The 11,762-nt window shown below is 42.0% G+C and overlaps 1 protein-coding gene across 1 annotated transcript in view; it reads right to left on the bottom strand.

Moving 5' to 3' along the window:
* BCHE (butyrylcholinesterase) overlaps positions 1–11,762 on the bottom strand; it is a 53,396-nt gene that overhangs the window by 40,585 nt on the left and 1,049 nt on the right. The window lies entirely within an intron of this gene.

Genomic DNA, 11,762 nt, shown 5'->3' on the forward strand with positions numbered 1-11,762 from the left:
ACTATCCAAGATTTTGAATGTTGCACAAAGAAATGCAAATGCCTGTGGTGTTTCATTATTGATTAAGCACACTTGTACTTATACCGAGTATGAACCACCCTCCCCAGTGAAAAGACATTTACCAGTGTTTGGGATTTAACCATGTGAAAAGCGAAGTGCAATTTCCTATCTCTCGTAGGCTGCCTTTTCTCTCCTCCTCCTTTTATGTTTCCCCTAATTTTCAGTCAGCTATTCTCAGCATTGCCAAAAAATGTGCAGTGAAGTTCTTAAACAGAGTATTAAAAAAATAGTTTTTCTAATAAACCTTAACAATTGCAGTAAAACAGCAAAACGAAATGATAATAGTAAGAAAAACAATAAAAAATCTGTAGAAAAATTAAGTAATGGGAGCATGAAATAGGAAGAGGAGCAGAACTGGAGAGTCCCCTTGCTCTACAGGGAAAGCAGCAGCTGTCTCAGGATAAGATGGGCGAGGAAAGAAATTTATGAAGTGTTCGTGAAATACCTGAGCAGACAGGAAACAAGATGTTTGACTGAAGGCAACAACAGTGGACTTCTCAAGCCCTTTCCTGTTCTTCCAAATCATTGTCATTTAGGGTTCAAGTGATCCCAGTTGTATCACTATGCAAACAACTCAGAGCTAACGTTCAGAGGGAGGTTTCAGTGATGGGTAGTGATTTAGTTCATGCTAAGCACCAGGAAATGGACATTCAGTCCATGGGATTGAACCAAAAAAACCAAGAAAACAAACAAAAACCACACCAAACAAAGAAGATCCCCACAGTGCGTACAACACATATCAGGTCCTCAGAACTGGCTGTTTGGTTGCTCCTAGCAGGATGCACTACCTGGTCCTATCAGTGTGATATGTCTGTGGGTAGCTCCTTAACCCATACTCATGCCCAGACAGGTCCATCGAGTCCCTGCAAACAAACACAGAAAGACGATCTGCTCGGTGAGCAGAAAAGGGGCTTGTGTAAAGCCAACACCTAAGAGGCTTCATAATTGAGCCAGGCTGAGTGCACACATTTAGGCTGGATCACCAAATGACCAGTCAGTAGGACCGGTGTATGAGCAGCTTGGAGCTATGGTTATGTGGGCTTTGATATCTGCTCTGCGGACTAAGACCTGTTTGCTCCTTGGCAATCTGGGCGTAGCGTGTGAAGACAGCCACTGCCTGGAGCAGCTGGAGGGATTTCGGAGATCTCCCGTCTGCAGCTCTGGCGGTCGGGCTACGGGATTGCAGAGTTAGCAAAGGGCTGTTCAGCGGGCAGAGGGAAAGGGGAGACGTTACCGTCCAAGTAGTATCCTGCACTTGAGCCAAACCCTGAGCCAGGAGCCAAGGGTTTTATGCATACCCAAGTGGACATTTTTCCAGCATAGCCAAATCTGTTACAGGCACAGATTCAATAGAAAGATGATATCAGTGCTTCATGACCGAGACAGACATGTCCCGCCTCACCCAAAGACCCTGAAGAGGTAAAGTACACTTGGGTAAAGCCTGGTCAGTGGCAGCACCCATACAAACCAAGCCAACAACTTCACTTGAATGATGTAAATGAGGTTCTCCAAGCATTCAAAACCCTCAGACACCCGACAGAGACGTTAGTGAGACAGCAGTGATTTCCTAATCCAGTGATGATAACTAGCATTTGACATAAAACATGCAAGAAACAGCTTTCATTTACAGCTTTGTGGTGTTTTAGAAACTTGCCTTCCCACTGACTCACTACTAGGATAAAAACTCTTTATCAAGGCCTTGTTGAATTTACCGTAGGGGAGTTTTCTTGTACTTTCAACCAGAACAAACCTTTCTCTCAAAAAGCTGTATTGAGCCCTCACTCCATGAGTTTCAGTCACGAATCAGGACTCTTCATGTCGTGGCTGCACAAATGCATCAATTAAGAACAGTCCTAGAGAGTAAACCTTGCAATATAAGACAAGTGGCATGCGGTGAAAGCAGAAAGACGGGGCACACATTGAAAACCACAGAGCGGTATTCGTCAGCCCGTTCAGCAACACACCTGCCTGACAGAACGGCAATAGGAGATGACAAAATCACCTTGGAAATCTCTATGGGATGCTCCTTCCCATGCGCTGAGGGACACGGAGGTGTTGGCCTGAGACTGGATCAGTGAGAGATGAAGTCTGGAGTTTTTGGCAGAATCTGGCGTCTCAACAGCGCAGGAAAAGGAAGGGGTAGGTCGAGGGTAGGCAGTGAAGACAAGCCATTCCTGTCTGGAGTTCAAGCATCTGCCTGCTAGCTCCGGTTGCTCCCTCAGCGTAGGATGGAGTAAGCCTCATCTTAGCTCATTTATTATAACCCTTCAGCAGGGCATGCAGGAGAACGTCAGCAAACTGGCGCTGTTAACGCATGGATTTTGAACACCGTATACAATATGCCTGGCATTACAGCAGTGCTGTTAGAAGTAGGATCCCGCCTTGATGCAATACGCCAGTGTGTGCTAAGGAGTTATTAGCATGGCTGACTTTGACAGGATGCCTTAAGAGTTTCTCTACAGGGCAGCTGCTCGAGCACATCACGTCCCTGCACAGCGTAGAGCTATTAACGAGCAGGCTTTTAATGCAACGCGCTGTATCCTGACAGTGCGTGCTGCTAGGCAGTCCTTCATCACCGGATCACAGATGCGGATATACCAACCCTAACGGCTCTGAGGATGGATGGTGCCAAAATGTGTTCACCACATCGGCAGCAGTACGTTGTAAAACCATTAAGCAAACACGCAAAATATTATTTAGCTCAAAGAAAGATGACGACATTTCATAACTGAGTCTCTACACATCCAGTGTAAGCTAAAAGTGATATGGATTTTTTTTATTTTTAATTTTTTAACTTTCCAACTATCCACCTATTCTAGGGCTAAAAAGTGAGTGTTAAAACCAGTTTTTCAAAAACATAACTAACACAATATTGCAGCTCACTTTCATGGCAGACTGCTTGCATCACTTTAAATTAGGAAGCAAACCCTTTTACTATAATCACAGACATGCAAATGAGCCAAAAAAAATGGTGTTTAGTTTGTTTTTCTCCAAATATAAGCTGACCTAAAAAATTCAATACAAAATTAGTTGCAATAAGAACACAATTTGGCGGACACATATGGTAACACATTGAATTTGTGCTACAGAATTGTTACTCCCATGAGTAAAAGATGATTCATCCTCTAAATGTACTGCAAATGCTGATACAGCATTCACTTTTGTGGCATGCCTGGTATTATTAAAATAGCACCAATCCCCTTTATGTTCCCTTAATTTAACATGGGGAAAAAAAGAGCATTTGCTCTTATCAGAGCATGAAAATCAGCACATGCTGATTCTCCGAGTGGGTGTTGGATGCTCCCTCGTCAGGATCGACAGATCTCCCCAAATGGTGCATTAAGTTATTGCTGACAAATTCTCTTTGATAACATGACAATATTGAGCAGCACTAGCAAATACTAGGAGATTCAGAGCAGAGGACTGATCCCGTCAGTGCCGGTGTCCTGCTCCTCCAGGCACCGCGGGGCCTTTACAGCACCAAGAGCCTCTGGACTCACCAGCTCCGACCCAGCTGCTTGTCGGCTGTCGCTCCCGTAACCAACACTGTCACCTTCTGCGTGAGGGAAGCAAAAACCAAAGTGTTTGGCACTATCTGAGCTCCTGGGTTATAATTAGGGTGTGCTGAAAAGAAACAATATTAAGCAAGGACTCGGTAGACCCAACATCACCGTGCTCACCAGCAAGAGTTTTTGCAGGCTCATGCTGAGAACTTCCCTGGTGCTTCCACTCTCTTAGGGGGGACATGTGGGACACCAGCACGTGGGACAGGCTGTTCCAGCTGTGCTAGTTTTCCTCTCATGGCCATGAGGAGCAGTGGCAGAACTTAACATGCTTCTGGAATCAGCTCCAAACGATCATCGTGGTCACACAGCAACTGCATCACCTCCCTGCTCCCGGGGGGACTTCTCGTGAACCACCAGATTTGGTCTTGGACCATTTTTGCCCTCCAATTCACCACTCAAGGAGAATAAAACTCTAATTTCACCTGTATTCCTCTCCCTCCCTTTTTGGCCTCTTTCAATTTTACACTTTATCAAAGTTCTTTATACAGTTTCTTGAGAATGCATTCACCGGTTCTCAGACTATTTTGTCCTATTTGTGCAAAGTATTTCCTCTACAATTAACTAAAGAAGAAGAATAAGCATATCTATGAACTTTAGCACACTTTCCATTCCAAAGATATTTGGTCCTATTAAAATAAATGGGACTTAAGTATGAGCTTCAATGTAAGTTTAAATGCATTAATCTTACTTCTGTGTGGACTAAAGCGTTTTCTCGGACCAACACTATAAATCATGCTTCAGCCATGTTCAGGACTAAAGTACAAAGGTCAAACAATGAGAAATAAACCTTAGTGCAGGTGTCTGTGCTCAGGACCAGTCCCATCGCGGTACCAGCCCTGCCTAGCTAGGTAGAGCTAGTAGGTTTTGTCCCACTCTATGTGATCAGTGAATACTGTGCGGAGAGGATCTGTAGCTGGCAAGAATTTTGTTCAACTACGGCACCAGTGCCAGCTGCATTCCTGGTTATAAAAGAGCCCGCTTCCAGCATGGGGCGAAATAGAAAATGTAATTAATTTTATTTGAAATTTCTGTCTGAGCACTTTTGGCACCCGCTTCGTTTCCCTGCCACATCAGAAGATGTGCTCTGAACAACGTCATAGACCCTGAAGACACAGAAGAAAGAGAATCAATATTATTACTGGTGTCTGAATATTCAGCCTATGTAAATGTATTATGTACTTTGCTTGGCTTCATCGTAATAGAAAAAGCAAGACAAACTTTTTTTTCCCTGCACACATATTCTTTTTGTCTTTTTTTTTTAATGTTACATTGTGTATATTGTAAGCCTTTCTTTTTAGTTATCTGTCTCTAGCTATTAATTTGGAACAAAAATCCAGGCACATCCAGCACAAAACCACATGAAATGTCTGGCCACCACTACGCCTCGAGGCTGCAGAATCACAGATGTTAGGAGGGAAGAGACCTGTTAATTTAGCTTTTTGCAAATGCCCTTGCAGTCTAGTCTTTTCTATTTGCTCAGACATCCTCAGGTAAAACGGCACCTTACCTGTGAACTAACCGCTCCAGTTCTGTGCAAGCAGTCGGGTGGCTTCTGGGGAAGGGGAAATCCCGAGCTTCCTCGTGCCGCTCCGTGGTCTGATCCATGGGATGAACCAGGAGCCACCAGGTTGTGCTGTTGCCCTTAAGCGATCGGCATCGCCACGGAGCGATGCTGCTGCCTTCGTCCCGCGGCTGCCACTCGTCTGGGAAGACCCTCGGATCCTAGAAAACCAGAAGGAAAAACGAGTCTCTGGGACTCATTTTCCCCCTGCTTTCACAGCTCAGTATTTTTCACCGGACTTTGGCTCGCTTTGTAAACCGGCGGCAGTGTTTGCTGGCCGTGAAATTCAGGCACGAAATTAAATAACCCATCTGCACAGGCTTAGGATGCAAACATTGCAAAGCTGATCTGTGAACTGATGTCACACTATGTGCAATTCCCCCCCCCCCCCAAAAAAAATCCATTAATGTTCATAGCTACAGCTGACTTTTACTACTGCGTTTTTCCCCCTCTAAATAGACTATTTCTGGTTTTCAAAACCATATGCTATTTTTGCAAATCAGGAGTGTGGTGAGGACAGGGTCCAGGTGGCACATCAAATAGGTGTCCAGGAATAATTTTTTGCTTTTACGATTGGCAAGGATGATGGACACCATATGTCCACTTGCAGTGGGGACCACATTGCTGTTTACACTGGACGAATCCTTTGACTCTTATGAGAGTGCTTCTGGCGTGTCACACTAGCCATTATTTTTCCAGACAATCTTTCAGATTGCCCTTTTTTACGTTTTCTTCCTGTGCTATTTCTTCTCTTTGTAATCTCTAAATAGATGTAATTCTTTCAGTCTCTTATAGCCCTTATTCACAGCACTTTCTCCCAGATTCCCTACCACGTGGTTTCCAAGATACAGCAAATCACCAGTAAACCGATGGTGGGATTTTTTCCTGCAGGGCTGATCACCTCTGCAAGTGGTGTAATTCAAAATTATTTTCCCACTATGTATGACTAAAGAAAGATGATAACTGCAGAGAAGCAGTAACATCTTCCAGTAAATAACAGAAATTTTACAGAAGAAGAATGTGTAAGAATGGCCACGCTGAGTCCGACCACAGGTGCATCACCAAGAGCCAGGGGAGTTTGCATAAGAAAAGTGGAAGAATGGGGCAAACATGCAATGATGCTTGTAAAATTTCCCAGGCTCTGGAAAAGGAGTTCTTTCCATTCGCCTGTGAACCCACCACCTGCTAGTTTGACACGAGATAATGCAAGGGAAACTTGGCTAATAGTCAAGGCCAAATCCTGATGCTTTCCCTCATAAAATTAAATGGATAAGATCCATTTTAAGAGTTTGTGACACAAGAGACTCACAAATGCAATATTTTTTTTTCCTGTAGAAATATAGTTAAAGTATTTCATACTTCTCAAACACATACCTCTGTTAAAAAGCTGAGATGTAAACTTCGATCATCATCAGGAGTTAATATAAATACATATAAATAAAATAAATATATATATAATATATATTTATATATTTTAAATATTTAATTTTAAATATTTTTATATATAAATATATGTATTTTATATATATATATAATATAGCTATATAAACATATATATATCTGTATTTTAAATAAAAATATTTATATAAATATATAAATAAAAACAAAATAACTCAGACCCATGTTTGGAGACAATTTAGTCTACTTTTAATGTCCACCTCCTGTCTAGTAAGTGTTTAGCTGTATGGTATCTTTGAAATATTCCCAAACTTTTTAGGATAATTTCTCAGTTACTCTTCAACTTGTCCGCCAGTGCTGGAGTAGCTTTTCCACACTGCCCACTTTTCTCCTCAGTTGCTGCAACAGATATTCCCCTTTAGCTTTCCTCAAAGTCTCCAAGAAAAATAGCTTTTTTGGCTTGAATAAAAAGAAAAGGGAAAAAGGCATAGCTACTTCCATGTACAACAGTGGGAATATGCATGAGCAGGCATCATGGTAAAAGAAGACATGAGAAATGTAACTTGGTTAGTTGGTGGCACCTATCTTTGCTGGAGGATCATACTTTGGTTTTGGATGACATGTGGTACAGTTGCTTTCTCCCCCAAAACAGTCTCCAAAAGACTACAACCAGATTTTTAGCTATTGAAAAAAAATACAATAGCAATAACATGCTACAACCAGTTTCTACACGTCTATTTATCTTAGATGTCAACCTGTCCACGCAGAAAGGAGGTATTTACATGTTGGAGGTCTTCAGATTCCCGATGGTCTAAATTAATATCTGAATGGCAACTACTACTATGTGAAGCCCAGTGTTTTAGAGGCCGTGATAAATGTGAATAAAAGAGTTGTAGCCAGAGAACACTTAGAAAATCATAAAATAGGGAAAAGTCACCCATGTTTTGAAAGATTAAAAATCTGGCTCCACAGTTCCGATTAATGCCAGCAAAAAAGTTAATAGAGAATAAAAGAAAACTGAACAAGATCATTCATCATATGGAGTTTTAGAAGGCTTATGACAAAATCCATCATCAAAGCCTATTATGGAAATTTGATATCTACGGGGTAAAAGGTAAATTTGCACCACGGCTTAAAAACTATTCATGAGATAGAGAAAACAAAGGAGAAGAAAAAACTGCTAATTCCTGACATACAGAAAGGTTAATATGGAGTGCCCCAAGACTTGCTGCTGGGCCTGATCTTCGTCACTTCAAGTCACAGGCATAATGCAAAAAGTGGTACCAGCTTATTCAGCAAATTTTCTGCACTTCTCTATTGCAGTAAGTACTTGCTTGTACTTGCTTGCTTTACATTATGCTCCTGAATCTTTATGCCTTAACTTGTAATAGCACCCACAAGACTCTCAGGGAATGCAAAGAGGAAGCTTAATCTCGATGTGGTTACACTTCAGCAGGATTGTCCCAGGGGTACAATCTGTATTACTTGTGATTACTCATAAATCAGAACAAAGGCAGTTTCCTTTCAAATCATTCAGTGAGCCTGAAGCTCTGCAAGGCAGATAAAACATAAATTTTTCCCTTGTAAATTGAAAAAGTGTAGGGCCCATGCTGCTGCTGTGGAAAACCACTTACTGCATCTGAATGAACGGTGTTAAGTGTCGAAAGGATTCTTTGAAGCCCAAGTAAACTCTATCTAAAAGGTTCAATTCATGCCCTGGGTTTATGCAGACTTCAACACGGGAGTAAACGTTATACAAGTCAGATTTCCAACAAATGCAGGCAATCAGGAAAAGATGGTAGAAGTATCTTGCAGCTGAAGATTCATGAATGCAAAAATACAGACACTAATGGACTCAGAAACGGTTGTTCAACTCCCAAAACAAAAGTCTAAACAACAACTCAGTAAAAATATCTGCTCATTCTTCAAAAGCAGCCAAAAATGAGTAAGATGTTGCAAAAAGCTTTGTTAGCAAATGGATAAAGTCTAATATCAATGTCTGCTGGTATTTCACATCCCCTCGACTCTGAATTCCGTTTCAATCACATCATAGAAAATATGGCAAACATCTCCAAGGAGCACAACAGAAACTTCTAGGCAACAAGAACGTTAAAAAGCATAAGTTTTACACCAGATTCTGCTTCCCGTATGACCAGCAAAACCAGCAAAAGCTGCCAATTGTGCAGCTTCTCATAGGCTGAAAACCTGCTCTGGTCACCCTAACTAGAGAAATCTGATTCAGCTATGCACTGCACATATGTCAAGATAAAAATAATAAGCACCATGAATATTCTTGATTCAGATTTAGATAAGTTGATTAACTGCTGGTTCCATCAAAAAGTTGTCTTCATGGTATATTTCATAGTTAAGTCTAATGGGAGCAGGAATTGGCAGAAAAAGAGGTAGAACATTACATTTCCATTGTCAGCTGATGAAGCAATGATCTCGGACGATGAGTTCCCTTACCCCAAATCATATTGATATATGTGAATATCTAAAATTTTCATTTGCATTATGAATAACACTGCCTGGTGTAGGCCACCTAAGATATCTCATTTTTCTAAAAATATGATTGGAAGTCTTCCCAGCTCACACAGTACATTTGCCCTTTTGAGAATAATGCAAAACTGAAGTCAATAATTGTATTTCATTTCTGGTGGTGTGTAGCAAATGCAAAGCATTCGCCTTCTACTCACAACCCAAGATGAGCAGCCATGAAGCCTTGAGGCTCCCTGTAGAGTAATTGATTCTGGAAATCAGCAGTTGATTTTCACACAGAAAGGAATTCAGAAGGTATCTCTGATCTTTCCTGGTATCAGTAGCAGTATCTATGAAACCAAATAATTTATTTTTGCAATCTTTTAAAATCTATGCTTTTCAATACTGCCTTTTCCTATTTTCATGTTCTCAATTACATTGATTTAGGTAATGCCAAGGGTACTGGTACATTTTGTTAGAAATTTATCCCAGCATCTCAGTTTCCTTAGATTCCTCTGTGTTACTTTGCTGATGAGAACACAGTTTAATTAAATTACAAGGCCTAGTTACTGTAATAATCCCCAAAGCACATTTGCTGGATCAGGTTAATAGCTTTTGCCTGCTTTTTTCCTCCTGAACACATTGACATTGTTTAATAGAAATCAATTTTTTTTCAAGGAAAGATTCCTTAACAGATCTCCTGCTCCTCATGTCTAGACCTCCACTGTTACAAGACATCATCATATATTATTTCATTCATTGTCTGATTAAGCATAATCTTGTAGTTGTCCATCTGATAGGAGAGCATGAGAACTTCAGTCACTTATGATGAGAAATCTTATTCCAGTTTCTACACTAAATTTATACATAAGTAGTTTAATTATGAGGTTTACCTTTTCCTATTATGTTAATATTACCCCTTCTCCTTCCTGCTCTTTATTTCTTGTAAAATTTATAAGAAGGATACATCTGCATCAGCTGTCATTTTTCTAGGTTAAGCCAAGTTGTTTCAGTTTGTTGGGTATTTTGGGGGGGAGTAAGAAAGGGCTCACCTTTCCCTCAGCATCCAGTAAGCCTTATCCACCCTGTTCCTGTTCAAAAATCATCATTCTTGACGAGGAGGGATCAGAATTATATCTGTGCTTTACTGTGGAAAGTACATCGATGTCATATACGTCCTGTCTTATTTCTATAGAACTTTTTCAATGACTCTGTCCTCAGATAACTACAGCTGTTAAATCCTTACTTGTCCCTGAGTGTATGGTTTTGATTTGACATCACAAGCCAAAACAAGCTTACAGTATAGTTTGAGAGGGACACAAATGGAGGAATACCAGAACGTCTACTGAGATGTAGATTCTGCTTTCTGGCCTGTCTACTGCTTTCCTTCTGCCTTCCCCGCTTGGCTTATGGGACCCCAGCGCCCGTCCTCCCCCCTGGGCCCGGCAGCCCTGTCTAATTGCAGATCGGCTTTGGGGCTCTGGCGAGAGCGATGGAGGAAGAGCATTTCTTGCTCATGAGGAAAAGCCTTGGAGGCACATGGTGTCCTCCAGACTCCCCTCTGGGGCAGGTGGGTAGCACGGGAGAAGCGCTGGGGACAGGGCTAAGGAGGTATAGGAAGGAAAATCAGGATACATGGTGCGAAGTAGGGCTGGCGTGACCTGCAGCGGACCAAAAGCAGCAAGACCTCGTTTGTGTATTATTTCTAAGGAAGACGGTATTGCAGCACCATCGCTAGACAGTCTACTACCGCGGCCTCGCTGCCTGGAGCTGGGGCAGTTTTAAATTAGGCGCTTAAAAAAAGTTGCTATATAACAATCATATTTCTCCCAGAGAAAAACAAGCATAGAGAGGGATAGAAGTTTTTTTCTGAGTTTTACAGCTGGGAAAAGCTGGGAACTTTATTTTTCAGAATTCGCAGAAATGCAATGCTTTGCTGGGGTAGCTCACTAAAACAGCAGCTAGCCTAGTTGAAAAAAAACCCAAAAAAACAAAGAAAAACCCACTGCTATAGCAGAAGCGCAGAGATGATTATGCAAACAGGTACGGGACGAGGAGCCCTGGGAACCGGGAGCTGACAGACCAGTCCAACCTACCCATGATCTACAGGACCGAACATGCTGCCCGACCAGATGAAAATGTGTAAAACGAGATGAACCCCGGGAGGAAGAACCCAAAGACTCAGCTAACCACCGCCGCAAGAGCACACGCGTTAACAAGCCTAGCTGCCCATAGCATTAACCTCACCGCCACGCTTACTGATGCTGACCATCGCCCACACCACAGCCGCGTCTGAGCCTGCCTTTGGCTTTTCAGAGTGCTGGAAATAGCTGCAAACCAGCCTGGGTTGACTGGGAGAAAAGGGAGGTGAGAAGGGAAACGGCAGGAGGGAACAAGCTGAAAACAGCAGTTTGGTAAAGCACCAGCAAGTGAGGCAACGGTGAACGTCAGTGCCTGAGGTTTGCTAATGTGATGGTATGACTACAGCGCAAAGAAGCTGTTTAAAGCACCTGCCGTGTTGCCAGGAGCTGTACGCCGGTGGAAGAGTGGGAAATCTGGAAGTGCTTGTTCCATTTCTGCTGTTTATAACATGCTTTGCACAAAAGGACATTTGATAGTGTTATCAGCTAGAGAGAAATAGCTACAAACCGCGATGCAAGTTGAAGTGCGTTTATTATAGCTGGGCTTTTGATGATTGG

Source organism: Dromaius novaehollandiae, chromosome 9 (genome assembly GCF_036370855.1).
Source record: "Dromaius novaehollandiae isolate bDroNov1 chromosome 9, bDroNov1.hap1, whole genome shotgun sequence".
Taxonomy (NCBI): domain Eukaryota; kingdom Metazoa; phylum Chordata; class Aves; order Casuariiformes; family Dromaiidae; genus Dromaius; species Dromaius novaehollandiae.